The 15064-nt window shown below is 37.5% G+C and overlaps 1 long non-coding RNA gene across 2 annotated transcripts in view; it reads left to right on the plus strand.

Annotated features, from left to right (window-relative positions):
* Positions 1-15064, plus strand: part of LOC129398648 (uncharacterized) — a 258989-nt gene that overhangs the window by 196741 nt on the left and 47184 nt on the right. For both annotated transcript variants that reach the window (XR_010113036.1, XR_008626517.2), the window contains one exon: positions 3562-3683. This is a non-coding gene — a long non-coding RNA (uncharacterized LOC129398648). The remainder of the gene's footprint in view (positions 1-3561; positions 3684-15064) is intronic.

The following is a 15064-nucleotide window of genomic DNA, read 5'->3' on the forward strand; positions in this document are numbered from 1 at the left end:
CATCCATCCATCCATCTTTTTATCTGTCTATCCATCCATTTAGCTAGCCAGCTAACTGGAGAAGCATATTTAGATAAAAAGAGTTAGAGCCCAGAGCAGTGGCTCATGCCTGTAATGCCAGCACTTTGGGAAGCTGAGGTGGGAGGATTGTTTGAGCCCAGGAGTGCGAGATCAGGCTGGGCAACATAGCAAGCCCACATCTCTACAGATAATTTAAAAATTAGCCAGGCATAGTGGTGCATGCCTGTGGTTCCATTTACTCGAGAGGTTGAGGTGAGAGGATCACCTGAGCCTGGGAAGTCAAGACTGCAATGAGCTGTGACTGCACCACTGCACTCCATCCTGAACAACAGAGCAAGACTCCATCTCCAAAAAAAAAAAAAAAAAAAAAAAAAGATTATACTTAGATAGAAGGAATAAGTTCTGGTATTCTATAGCATAGTAAGGTGACTATAGTTACCAATAATTTATAGTATATTTCAAAATAACCAGAAGAGAGGATTTTGAGTGTTCTCAACAGAAAGAAACAATAAATATTTGAGGTAATCAATATCACAAACACTCTGGTTTGATCATTTCACATTGTATGCATATATTAAAATGTCACATTTGCCCTATAAATATGTACAATTTTTATGCATAAAGAATAAAAGTATGGGCACAATGGCTCCACATCTTGCCTGAGGCCCAGCGGGTGCAAAGCACAGAGCCTAGGGATGCAGTGTTCATGTCTCTGAGAGGATAGCTTCCTGTGTATTTTCAAGTCCCCAGCCTTGACAGTGTCACCTCAACTCATAATGAACTTATGTTGAATCCCTTTCTGTTAGTCAAGGGAATTCAGTGGCCTCCCTCAACTTTTTGCAGACTTCCAAGATGATGTCTTAAAAATCACCTCCGTTGTGTCCAACAGTGATAGACTGGATTAAGAAAATGTGGCACATATGCACCATGGAATACTATGCAGCCATAAAAAATGATGAGTTCATGTCCTTTGTAGGGACATAGATGAAATTGGAAATCATCATTCTCAGTAAACTATCGCAAGGACAAGAAACAAAATACCGCATGTTCTCACTCATAGATGGGAATTGAACAATGAGAACACATGGACACAGGAAGGGGAGCATCACACTCTGGGGACTGTTGTGGGGTGGGGGGAGGGGGGAGGGATAGCATTAGGAGATATACCTAATGCTAAATGACAAGTTAATGGGTGCAGCACACCAGCATGGCACATGTATACATATGTAACAAACCTGCACATTGTGCACATGTACCCTAAAACTTAAAGTATAATAATAATTAAAAAAAAAAAAATCACCTCCGTTGTCATGTCCTGAGCCTGCCAAGTTCTTGTTTTTGTGTCTTCTACGTCTCCTTCCATTGTTGACCTCAGGGAAGAAGATGGTTCCTTTGTCTTTGGTTTTCTCCAAGACCCTGGCAACACATAGCAGATTGTTATTGAAAGCTTGAGTTATTAGAAAATGTTTATGTCTCAGCACAGAAAAAAATAATTGTTTAAAGTTGAATATTAAATAACTATATTTCTAAAAAATCTAGAGGTGAGGCATGGTGGCTCATGCCTATTATCCCAGCAATTTGGGAGGCTGAGGCAGGTGAATCACCTGAGGTCAGGAGTTCAAGACCAGCCTGACCAACATAGTGAAACCCTGTCTCTACTAAAAATACAAAAGTTATCCGGGTGTGGTAGTGCTTGCCTATAATCCCAGCTACTCGGGAGGCTGAGGCTGAGGCAGAAGAATTGCTTGAACCCAGGAGGTGGAGGTTGCGGTGACCCAAGATTGTACCATTGCACTCCAGCCTGGGCGACAGAGAGATACTCTGTCAAAAAAAAAATCTATCTTTCTGGTGAATACAGAATTTCACCAGCTGACTTTATCTCCATGCGCTAAGTTCCAGTCATGGTCATCTTTCCATATTTGTCTTCCTCTGATTCATGTCAGCTCTCCTCCATTATTTTTTCATTAGGGTTCCCACACTTCTCTTCCCAGCCATCTTTTTGTCAAGTATCTTTCTATATTTCTTGCTGTGGACAGAATGGAGGAATACTTAGTTTTCAAATCCCTGCCCTATCATTACTCTGGTGACATTGAGAAAGTTACTGATCAATTTATGGTTTATCTTCTCCATCTGTAAAATGAGACCACTAGAAATACCTACCTCATAGGATGGTGAAGATTAAAGAAATTGTTGCATATGTAATGCCTGTAAATATATGTGGTTCATAGTAAGAGCTCACTAAATGCTACTTATTGTTGCTCCTCTTGCTTATTAAGCAATGCATTCTGTTTATTTATTCATTAATTTTTAGGTTGTTTCCCAACCTACTAGGAAATAATCTGAAGCCTATTTTTCAGTTAAAAAGTTATGCCAGTTTGTTTTGCTAATCAAAAGACAGCCTCCTCCATAAGATAAATTCTGACACTATGCTTAAAGTACAATTCTTAACCTTTTTTTGTTTATTTCTATCTCTGTGACATATTTTTGGGAGACAAGAGGAAAGGAAGGGTGGAATAAAAAGACGTTGCTGAGAGGGAGAATTTGAGATTCCAGAGCCTAATGTTTTAGGCTCCAGAACCTCTCCTCAGTCTTCTCCTATTTCATCTAGATTAGTTGAATCATTTAAGAATCAACTAAATTTATTATTCCCTGTCCCCTACCCTTCTATTATTTTTCTTATCAAATCAATCCCCTTTGAAAATGTTTTGCATTTTTTAGGCTTATATGCTCTCTAAACTTCCTCTTTAGTTCTCCCTGAAGTCAACATTCATTCCTTACTGTCCCAGCCTTTCTTTTTAAACTCCTGTGAAATGCTTGTGTGAGAGTATCAGTGCAGAAAATGATAAATAAGGCAAGGAACCATATGTCAAGGGTCTATTGGGGATTAGCAACAAGAGATGGAACTGGAGTAAATTTCAGAGTCTCTGGGCCCACCTGGAACCTCAAAACCTCTTCGAATTAGAAAGACATCAACAATCCTAATTTCAAGATTACCTGATTATTAATTGCTATATAAAAACCTTGAACATCAGAAATAAATAAGAGGTGAATTACAGATAGAGAGGATGTTTAATTTTAAATAAGACAGTAAGGAAAGGAAGTGCTAAAAGGAAGACATAAAGACAGAATAGAGACAATATAGTTAAAGACTCAAAGTGAAATTTAAAAGGAGCAAAGAAACTATGAGCTTCAGCTCAGAGAAAAGAAGCACGCATATGAAAATAACATAATTCAGGGCAGACATCAGGAAACAGTGATTTGAGTTAGTCAGCATGTAAAGTGTGGGAAAAATCATCGTGTTGTCCTCTGTAGCTTCATCTTAGAGATCTTGGACATGGAGTTTTTACAATCTGTCAGTGAACAAATGGAAGGCATGTCCTAATACAATTTTTACAAAAGGAGTCTTGAAGGTTTTCTAGATATACAATCATATAATCAGCAAATAGTGACAGTTCGACTTCCCCTTGACTGATTTGGATGCCCTTTATTTCTTTCTCTTGTCTGACTGCTCTGTCTACGACTTCCGGTACTATGTTGAAGAGAAATGGTGAGAGTGGGCATCCTTGTCTTGTTCCAGTTCTCAGAGGGAATGCTTTCAACTTTTCCCCGTTCAGTATTATGTCGGCTGCGGGTTTGTCATAGACGGCTTTCATTACATTGAGGTATGTCTCTTGTATGCTGATTTTGTTAAGAGTTTTAATCACAAAGGATGCTGGATTTTGTCAAATGCTTTTTCTACGTCTATTGAGATGATTATGTGATTTTTGTTTTTAACTCTGTTTATGTGGTGTATCATATTTACTGATGTGCATATGTTAAACCATCCCTGCATCCCTGCTATAAAACCCCCTTGATCATGTTCCATCAAAAAGTGGGCTAAGGACATGGATAGACAATTCTCAAAAGAATATATACACATGGTCAACAAACATAACAAATGCTCAACATTACTAATTATCAGGGAAATGCAGATCAAAACCACAATGTGATACCACCTTACTCCTGCAACAATGACCATAATAAAAAAATAAAAAATAATATATGTTGGCGTGGATGTGGTGAACAGGAAATACTGCTACACTGCTGGTGGGAATGTAAGCTAGTACAACTATGGAGAAAATAACGTGGAAATTCCTTAAAGAACTAATAGTAGAACTACCATTTGATTCAGTAATCCCGCTACTGGGTATCTACTCTGAGGAAAAGAAGTCATTATACAAAAAAGATACTTGCACACGCATGTTTATAGCAGTACAAGTCGCAATTGCAAAAATGTGGAACCAACCCAAGTGCCCATTAATCAACGAGTGGATAAAGAAACTGTGATATATATTATAAATATATCACATATATATCATATATATCACATATATATCACATATATATCATATATATCATATATATCACATATATATCACATATATATCATATATATATATGAGATAGAATACTACTTAGCCATAAAAAGGAATAACTTCATGGCATTTGCAGCAACCTGGATGAGATTGGAGAATATTATTCTAAGTGAAGTAACCCCAAAATGGAAAAACAAACATCGTATATTCTCACTCATAAGTAGGAGCTAAGATATGAGGAGGCAAAGGCATAAGAATGACACAGTGGACTTTGGGGACTCAGAAGGAAAGGATGGGAAGGGGGTGAGGGATAAAAGACCACAAATTGGGTGCAGTGTACACTGCTCGGGTGGTGGGTGCACCAAAATCTCACAAATCACCACTAAAGAACTGACTCATGTAGTCAAACACCACCTGTTCCCCAGTAACTTATGGAAATAAAAAAAATTTCTTAAAAAACAACATTGGTAATAATGTGTCTGGCATCTCTTGAATAGGTGGTTCCATTCTATTGGAGTGAGTGGGAGTTGTAGGGCAGAGGGAATCATAGCACGTCACAACATAAAAGGGTACATTGGAGAAAAACTTCTGTAATGGTAACAGGGAAAGCATGGTGGAAACTATTGCCAATGAAGCAATCACTTAACCACTGAAAATTGTGAATAAAACATATAAAAACATTCAAAGTCTCCAGAAATGGTCCTACGGGCCTATAGTAGATAGAGGAAAAATATACTTAAGAAAATCTACTAAATCTTGGTAAGAACAGTGAGCTCGTGGCATTTGAACCATAATCCACTCATACCACTCCCTCTTCTCCCCAGCTGAGTGTGAGGGGAGCTATACTCCAGACATATTTACCAACAACATGGGGCTACGTCTTCACCAAATTTTCAGTTGAAGACTGCAGTTAAACCAGGGAGGGTAGGCCAGAGGCACATTTCATAGTCTTGAGAGACAGGACTAGCTGGATTTCCTAGGCTGACTGAAAACCCCTAAGCCTAGCTGGGAAGGTGACTGCATCCACCTTTAAACAGGGGGCTTGCAACTTAGCTCACACCCGACCAATCAGGTAGTAAAGGGAGCTCACTAAAATGCTAATTAGGCAAAAACAGGAGGTAAAGAAATAGCCAATCTTCTATTGCCTGAGAGCACAGTGGGAGGGACAATGATCAGGATATAAACCAGGCATTGGATCAGACAACAGCTACCCCTCTTTGGGTCCCTTCCCTTTGTATTGGAGCTCTGTTTTCACTATATTAAATCTTGCAGCTGCACACTCTTGTGGTCCGTGTGTGTTACGGTTTGAGCTGAGCTTTTGCTCGCCGTTCACCACTGCTGTTTGCTGCCATAGCAGGCCGTCCACTGACTTCCACCCCTCTGGATCTGGCAGGGTGTCCGCTGTGCTCCTGATCCAGCGAGGTGTCCATAGCTGCTCCTGATTGGGCTAAAGGCTCAACATTGTTCCGGCACGGCTAAGTGCCTGGGTTCATCCTAAGTGAGCTGAACACTAGTTGCTGGGTTTCACGGTTCTCTTCCATGACCCACAGCTTCTAATAGAGCTATAACACTCACTGCATGGCCCAAGATTCCATTCCTTGGAATCTGTGAGTCCAAGAACCCAAGGTCAGAGAATAGGAAGATTGCCGCCATCTTGGAAGCAGCCTGCCACCATCTTGGGAGCTCTGGGAACAAGGACCCCCCCCGTAATAGTCTCAGTTCCAGATTATAGATAACTCTGTTCCAGAGCTCTTTCCTGATACAGCCACCACTTTCAGAGTGAAGGCTCTGCTCTAGGTGAATCAGGTAAAGAATCCTTGGCCTTGAATGCACCTGTCTGCCACCGCTTGCTTGTAGGGCAGAAGTTCCACACGAGGAGGGGCAAGCACAGAAGACAAGGGTCTAAAATCTCCTCTGAGTTCAGGGTTGCTACTCTGGGAGATGTAGGCCAATATCTCATCCAATGACATGGATTTTCTGCCCATGGAAAGAGACAAGACTTACGCACAAAGAACCTCACAGCTGAAGCAGAACAAGGTTTTTCCAATGATGTCCATGTCTTAATACATAGAACATGCAAAGATATTACCTTACATGGCAAAAGACACTTTTCAAATTTGATTAAATTAAGGATATTGAGATGAAAAGATTATCCTGGGTTATCTGGGTGGTTCCATTGTTATGAAAAGGGTCCTTATAAGATGGAAAGCTGAAGGTCAGAGGGAGAGACACAAGTATATGTAATGATAAATGCAAGAGTTGGAGTAATTTAGAGAAGGCCTCAAGCCAAGGAATGCTAATAGACTCTAGAAGCTGAAAAGCAAATAAACTGATTCTCCCATGGAACTCGCAGAAGGAACATAGCCTTGCCAGCACCTTGACTTTAAACGCTTACCTAAAGACTGTAATAGAATAGATACCTGTTATTTAAGTCTCTAAGTTTGCAGTTATTTGTTACAGTGGCAATAGGACATGAGTATAACTCTCCCAAACAACACTGGCTTTATTTAAAACAGTATGGGAAATATCATGCCCAAGGGCACTGCCAAAAACAATAGATATCTTAGTGGTGAGCAACTAAAAGGAAACTGATAGCTACAAGATCTTACAGCAACAGTGGAATTGGTAGAGCAGTTGAAGATGACCAGAGAAAACCAGGCAGAGAGACAGCTAAAAAATGCCTCCCTGAGGTCTGAGCAACCTCAAAGTCTCAGCACCCTTTCCCTTTAAAAGATTCCTTATTTACATGGATCAGATAGTGGAGCAATTTACACCCCCAGGGTATTGTTAAAAAATACAGAACAGTCAACTATCTGATAAATGCTTCCTATGAAAAATCTCACATGCAACATCATACTTAAAGGTGAAAGACATAATATTTTTTCTTTAAAATCAAGAGCAAGACAAGAATGACTACTATTGCCACTACTGTTCACATTGTGCAAAGGTTCCAGTCAGGGAAATTAGAAAAAAAAATAAATAGAAGTTATCTATATTTGTAATTAAGGAGTGAAAATGTCTGTATTTTCAGGTGACATGATCTTATTAATTAGAAAATCTTAAGGAATCCACTAAAACACCACAAGAATTAATAGACAAGTTCAGCAACATGAGTGAATACAAGATCAACATGTGGAAATCAATTGCTTTTATAACTAACCCCAAATTAAAAAGATATTTATATTTACAATATTATAGAAAAGAAAAATATACTTAAGGATGAGTTTAACAAAAAGAGTGCAAGACAAGTACATTGAATTACTGCAGCAGGCAGAATAATGCTTCCTCAAAGATAACACCCTTATCCCTGGAAATTGTGAATATATTTTGTTTCATGGAAAAGAAGAATTAAGGTTGCTAATAAGCTGACTTTATGATAGAGAGATTATCCTACATTATTTGGTTGTTCCAGTGTAATCACAAAGGTTTGTAGACATGAAAGCAGAAGAACGAATAAGAGCCAAGGTATAAGTGATGTAACATGAGAAAGAAAAACTCAACCCACCATTGCTGGATTTGAAGATGGAAAGGGACTATGAGCCAAGGATGTTGGCAGCTTGAGGACACTGGGAAACACAAAGAAACTGCTTTTCTTCTAGAGCTTTCAGAGAGAAAGGCAGCCATGCTGACATTTTGATTGAGTCCCATAACACTGTGATGGACCAATGATTAAAAAACAAACAAACAAAAATGTAAAATAACTAAAACATTGTGTAATTTAAGCCATTAAGTCCACTAAATATGCAGTAAAATGTTACAGCAGCAATAAAAAACTGATACAACCATAAAACATGCAGAAAGAAATTCATCAGAACTTAACATTGTTAAGATTCCAATATTCCTCAATTGATCTACAGATACAGCACAATTCCTGTAAAAATCTCAGCTAGCTATTCCCTACCCCCAGAATTGATAAGCCAAGTTTTAAATTCATATTTAATGCAAAGGATAATGACTTTGCTATTCGTATTTAATAACAAAGTTGGAGGGCTCACATTTCTCAAATTTAAAACTTACTGCAAAGCTATAGTAATTAAGAAAGAGTGGTACACAATAAATATTTATATCAATGTAAATGAGAATCCATAAAGAAGCCATTACATCCATGGCCAATTGATTTTGATAAAGGTGCCAACACAATAAAATGGAGAAAGAACAGACTTTCCAACAATTTTGCTGGGACAATTGGCTATCCATGTGCAAAAGTATAAATTTGGACCCCTTCTTCATGCCATATGCAAATATTACCCAAAGGGGACCATATGCCTAAATGTAAGTGCTAAAATACAAATATTTTCACAGGAAATACATGAGTAAATCTTCATGACCTTGGGCTAGGCAATGGTTTCTTAGACATAACACTAAAAAAACCCATAAAACAGAACCTGTAGTGGACTTCATCAAAATTTAAAACTTTTATGCTGCAACTAATACTATCAAGAAAGTAAAAATATAAACCTTAGAATGGGTGAATATATTTACAATCTTATATCAAAAAAGAGACTAGGATTTCTATCCAGAATGTGTAAAGAAATCTCACAACTCCATCATTAAATATAAATAACCCAATTTAAAAAAGAGTAACATATCTCAGTTGATATTCCTCTAAAGAATATATATAAATGGCCAGAAGAAATACTCAGCATCATTAATTGCTAGGGAAATGCTAATCAAAACCACAATGAAATATTACTTTTTCCCACTAGGAGAGCTATAGTAACAAAGACAGACAATAACAAGTATTGGAGAGAATGAATAAAAATTGGAACTCTCATCTGGTACTAATGGGACTGTAAAATTGAGTAGCCACTTTAAAAAACAGTTTAGCAGTACCTCAAAATATTAAACATGATGTTACTCTATGTATTAGTTTGTTCTCATGCTGCTAATAAAGACATATCCAAGACTGGGTAATTTATAAAGGAAAGAGGTTTAATTGACTCACAGTTCAGCATGGCTGGGGAGGCCTCAGGAAACTTACAATCATGGCAGAAGGGGAAGCAAACACTTCTTCACATGGTGGCAGCAAGGAGAAGTGCTGAGCAAAATGGGGAAAGCCCTTATAAAACCATCAGATCTCATGAGAACTCATTCAATATCATGAGAATACCATAAGGATAACTGCCCCCATGATTCAATTACCTCCCACTGGGTCCCTCCCACAACAGGTAGGGATTATGGGAACTACAATTCAAGATGAGATTTGGGTGGGGACACAACAAAACCATAGCACGATATGATCCAGTAATTCTACTTGTAGGCATATTCCCAAATGAAATGAAGGCATATGTCCACATTTTAATTCATACACAAATGATTATAGCAAAATTATTCACAATAGTTAATAATAGAAACAATATAAAGGCCTATCAACTGATGAAGTGGTAAATAAATGGGTCATATCCACATTGTGACATGTTATTCAATCATAATAAAAAGAAATGAATTTCTGATACTTGCTACAATATGAATGAACCTTTAAAACATGTTACTATGTCAAGTCAGTCACAAACGACTATATGTTGTATGATTCCATTTATTTTACATGTCCCGAATAAAAAAATCTGTAGAAACACAAAACAGATGAGATGTTTCCTAGGGTGTGAGAAGTGGGGTGGTGATGTTCCCGTAAGAAAAGGAGATTAACTAATGCAGAGTTTCTTTTCAGATTGATATGAAAAAGTTCTAACATTGTATTACGATGATGGTTGCACAACTCTTAGCATACTGAAAAACACTTTAAATGAGTGCAGAGTATGGTGTATGTGTTATGTCTTTAAAAAGATGTTTAGGAAAAATAAAGGTAGAAAAAGGAGAGACTGAGACATGGAAGGTATTCAAAGAATCAGAGAGGATTATTGTTCCAAGGGTTGAACAATAGCTACTTCTTCAATAGCTACTTTTAGTAAAATAGCTACTAGACAATCACTACCTCTACTTCTACTACTTATGATTATTTGGTTCTCCTCTTCTGAGACGCAGGAGCATACTTCCTTGCTAGTTAGTCATAGCAGGACCATCTGACTAGTTCTGGACAAATAGTTGTGGGCAGAAAGGTTGTGTATTATTTCCCAGTCAAGCATTAAATTTTGATGTGAGATCCTCCAGCACTCTCTTCCCCTGATGTATCAGCTGAAGAGGCTGTGTGCTCCAGATGGTGCAGTGACAGTTTCATAGAGTTTTGCAGAGCCTGGTTCACTAGATATGAACTGGAATTCAGAACAACAGGAAAATGTGCATGAGCAAAAAATGCACTTTTGTTTGTGTGTTGAACCACTGAAATTTTAGAGTTGCTTATTACTGCACCATAACGTGTGATATGTGACCTACACAACAAGGTGATGGAGAAACAGGGGTATAGATACATATAATAACTGACTTACATGTTTGAAAACCCAGCTCTCTATTGTAAAGCAGGTACAAATTCTGTGTAATTTATTTTGGGCTAGAAAAAAAATGGCTATCAACATTTCTCCCTTCTGGAATATGTTGAGTCTTGTGAGGGACAGCAAAGCCTTCTTTTAGTTGGCTGGTGGTTCATTTGAAACAATTTGATTGGCAGAAGAGGAATGGTTTCATATATTTTTTTTTCCATAGGACTAAAATTTAATCTCTCATACATCTAATAATTCTCCATTTTCTATTTTCACATGTTCTTATTTTTTCTTTAGTTGGTGGATAAAAGATTTCTAATAGATGGGAGTGAATTTGGATAAAGGATCTATCATATATACATAATGTATATACATATAAAATCTCATGCAAGTCGAGTATTCCTTATCTGAAATGCTTTGGTTCAGAAGTGTTTCGGGTTTCAGAATTTTTTAGATTTTGGAATATTTGCATTATATATTGGTTGAGTATCCCTAATCTAAAAAAGCCCAAAATCTGAAATGTTCTGAAACTTTATGCATTTCAAACTTTTTGAGTATTTCAACCTTTTGAGGGCCAATGACCCTCAAAAAATTATTTTAGAGTATTTTGGATTTCAGATTTTTGGGATTAGAGATGCTCTAAATGTATACATACAAAATTTGTCACTGTTTGTAACTTATAAGTATGCTAGTTTTTATTTTTAGAGAAATTGTTACTAAAATATAAGTTCTTTCTTAATGCATTTGTAAGTTTGGAGTTTGTTTTCTCTTTCATTTTCCTTATTCCACGTTCCTGAGATCACTGGTAAGAGAAGAAAGCATGCGTTGCTGTGGGTCAGGTGCTACATTTGAATATCATGCTCATGACACCAGGTTCCATTTAATAAATTACTGCTGTGGGGCACTAAATGGTATACTAGTAGCTTCAAATCCATTAAGAGACAATTTGCTAACTTTGTGGGGGAGGGATCGTGTTAGTATTGGTATTATCTTGGTACCTGAAGTTCAGGACTCCTCCTCACAGCTATTTCATCCAATTAATTTAGAAGGCTATTATCCCCATTATACAAATGGACAAACTAGCCTATAAGATCAGTGAGAATGTGTCAGGTTCCCATAAAAGAGGATGCCATTTCCTGATACAGCGTAAAGGTGGCTTTAAACTTTTATGTCCTCCCTCTCAGACATCATAGGCTGCCCTATCATGTTCTTTGTATAAGTCTGAGACAGATTTGAATGAACACAAAGCAAAGTAATGCTTGGAATTACATTGTTGGTTAACCTAAATACTTTAGTTCTTAGAGTGGGACACCAGGATAAAGAAGAAACAGAGGATTATGTAATATCTATATACTGAAGAGTAAAGAAATCAAAATATTCAGTTTAGAAAAAGGAAAAATGTAATGCTAAAAATAGTACTCATATATCCAGCACTCTAAACTGACAAATAACTTACACATCAGTATGTCCTCATTTATCCTTGAAAAGAATGTTTAGGTTAATTGACTCTCTTATTTTCACAAATGAGAAAACTAAAGCTTGAGCTTGGTGATGTCTATAAGGTGACACTCCTAGGAACTTGGGAAAGCCAGTATCTCAGGGTAGGTATTAGATAACCTACCCCATTAATTACCCTTACTAATCAAATCCAAAATTCACATTGTCTCATAACTAATCTTGCTCTTTTTTTCTTTCCAATGCCATCTTTTTACTTACCCCTCATTCTCTACTCACTGGGCACGTCTGTGTTATTGCTTTTTTCTACAAAGACCAATTTTATTCATGCCTTGAAGAATTTACATTTGCTTTTTTATCTTCCTGTGTAACTCTCTTTGAAGATTTTCACATGGCTGGCTACTTCTTACCATTCTCAAGGCTCAGCTTACAAATTTCCTCCTTGGATTAGACTTCCTTATCTACTTCATCTAAAGAAGTTCCCCTTGAATATTTTTATTGTATATTTTATGTATTGTGTTATACAATAAATGTATAGAATTATACAAATCTAATGTGACAGCACATTAGATTTAATGTTCATAACACTCGTTTTTATCCCCTTCAGTCATTTAACATCTGCCTCTCTCTCCTAGAATTTAATCCTAAAAGAGTATGTTCACTGTCATTTTACTCAACACCATATCCTCAATATCTAACATAGTCTCTCGGGTGTAGTAAATGGTAAATAAATCTTTACCAGGTGAATGAAATAATATATCAGCTTTGGGGGAAAGAAAGACAGTATATCTATCTTTATGAAATATAAGAGAACTAATAAACTTATGTTTAGCTTCAGAAATGGGCTCAATAGATGAGGCTCTGAATAGATAATTGAAATTAACCTTTCACAAAGAAATAATTTTATAAAATATCACACCTCTGATTTCAGGAAACAGGCTCTCCCACACGGTGGTTCATTAGCACTGATGAAATGTTCAAGCAAAGGACAGGTGTGCATTTTGAAGATGCAGGGATGCCTGAATCAGGCATGTGGTGGTGCTAAGTTTGCCCCCATCCTATTTTATCACTTCTGAAACCTATAACTCTAAAGAGGTATTTTGTATAAATAATTTTTTTAACCAAACAAAAACAATGAAGTGGGCAAGCCTGCTATTTATACTTCATTATTTTCCATTAAACTCAGAAAAATCATAAGATTCTTTTAGGAATTGCATATGATCTTGTTTGCAATAGCCTTCTAATAAAAGAGAAAGTTTTAACAGCACATTAGATTTCAATTGACATTAAATGTGTAATTACCCCCAATGAATCAGTGAGGAATGACTTAAGCTGCAGGTAACCACAAATTAGACTTAACAATGGCTTAAACAAATAAGGCTTTTTAATTTCCATGTAAACAGAAGTCTGAGGACAGGTAGTTTCCAGTATACATCTTCCAATGGTGTCACAACTTCCAAATTTTATTTCTGTCTGCTCCTCTATACTGTGGATTGATAACACTACCTCTCAAGTAGGTTCACAAAGAATATATTACTGTTGCTAAGCATCAGGTTCTTACAGGTAAAATATTAAATAATAGTACCTCTTTTGTACCATTTTTACTAGAAATAAAGAGACAACGTATGACAAGTGTTTGGCACTGATCATTGCCTTGGAGGGCTCCACCATTTTCTCCATTTTTTTTTTTTTTGCTTTATTACTCCATTTCTCTTACATTTAATTCCTCTGTCAGCACACAAATTTCACCTTCATCCATACTCATTTCTTTGCTTATTGTTTAGGTCAAGACATCCACTTGGAGAAGTTTTCTCTTACAAACTTGTACAGCTTATTCTTCTACAATCCCTGCCACCAACTCCCTACTAGCCTAGACTTTAGAGTTCTGAATATGACTACTGAGGTAGTATGATTACTTAGGTCATGACTACAAATACTATATATTTAAAACATCAGCTTCAGTGTCATTTCGGTTCAAGCCAGCAAGTGTTTATAACTACTGCATACCAGGCACAGTAGAACTTCTGAGAAGCCACCTTCCAATTCCTGTGAGTACAGTTATTCACTTATAGTTCTAGGAGCAAGCAGCTGGTTGGGCGCTCTGAAAGCAGATGCTAAAATGGAAGTGTCACAGGGAAGGTGTTAATTAGGGATCAATAGATACCATAAAAGGAACAGGGGAGAAAGCAGGACTGTGCAGAGGAAGAAGTCAAACTGTGGCACAGCCAGAAAGATCCTCAGCCCCAAACAGGTAATGCCAGTCAAAATCATTCCAGTTGAGCCAAAATGGCCAGGTCTTCACATGCCTTCCTCCCTCAGTCACCAATGTGGGCTGTCCAGAGACAGTGATCTCAGGCAATTCCGTTTTGAGGGACAGCTGGAGTTGGTCTGCTAACCACACTCCCTGTAGCTGGGAAGGAAGTTCTTTCTTGAAGAGAGATCTGCGTTGCTCCTCCGTGTGTCTACCAGAGTCTATGTCTTGGAACGCTGAAATGCATTTCTTCAGATATATTCAGGATATGACTCCTTCAGGATTCCAGTGGACTTGTCTTCCTTAGAAGAAACTTAAGAGGCAGGTAAGTGTGATGAACTATAGCCCCTGATACTACAACAAGTTTCAGTTACACAGTAGTGTTGTCCTCCTTTAGCCACCATACGGTCTAGATTCTCCTTCACCTCTGCTATCATCAGGGGTTTATCTGTGGCATGACCTAGACCTCCTCACCAAGAGGCCTCAGTCCTTGGTTACAATGTCCTTATTAGGCCAGCATTGCCAAACCTGTTATTTTACAATCACAATTAGCAATGGAGAGACACCAAGACCTACCTAAATGGATTATAAGAGTTCCACAGATATTC

The sequence above is a fragment of the Pan paniscus genome, chromosome 7 (assembly GCF_029289425.2).
Source record: "Pan paniscus chromosome 7, NHGRI_mPanPan1-v2.0_pri, whole genome shotgun sequence".
Classification (NCBI taxonomy): Eukaryota; Metazoa; Chordata; class Mammalia; order Primates; family Hominidae; genus Pan; species Pan paniscus.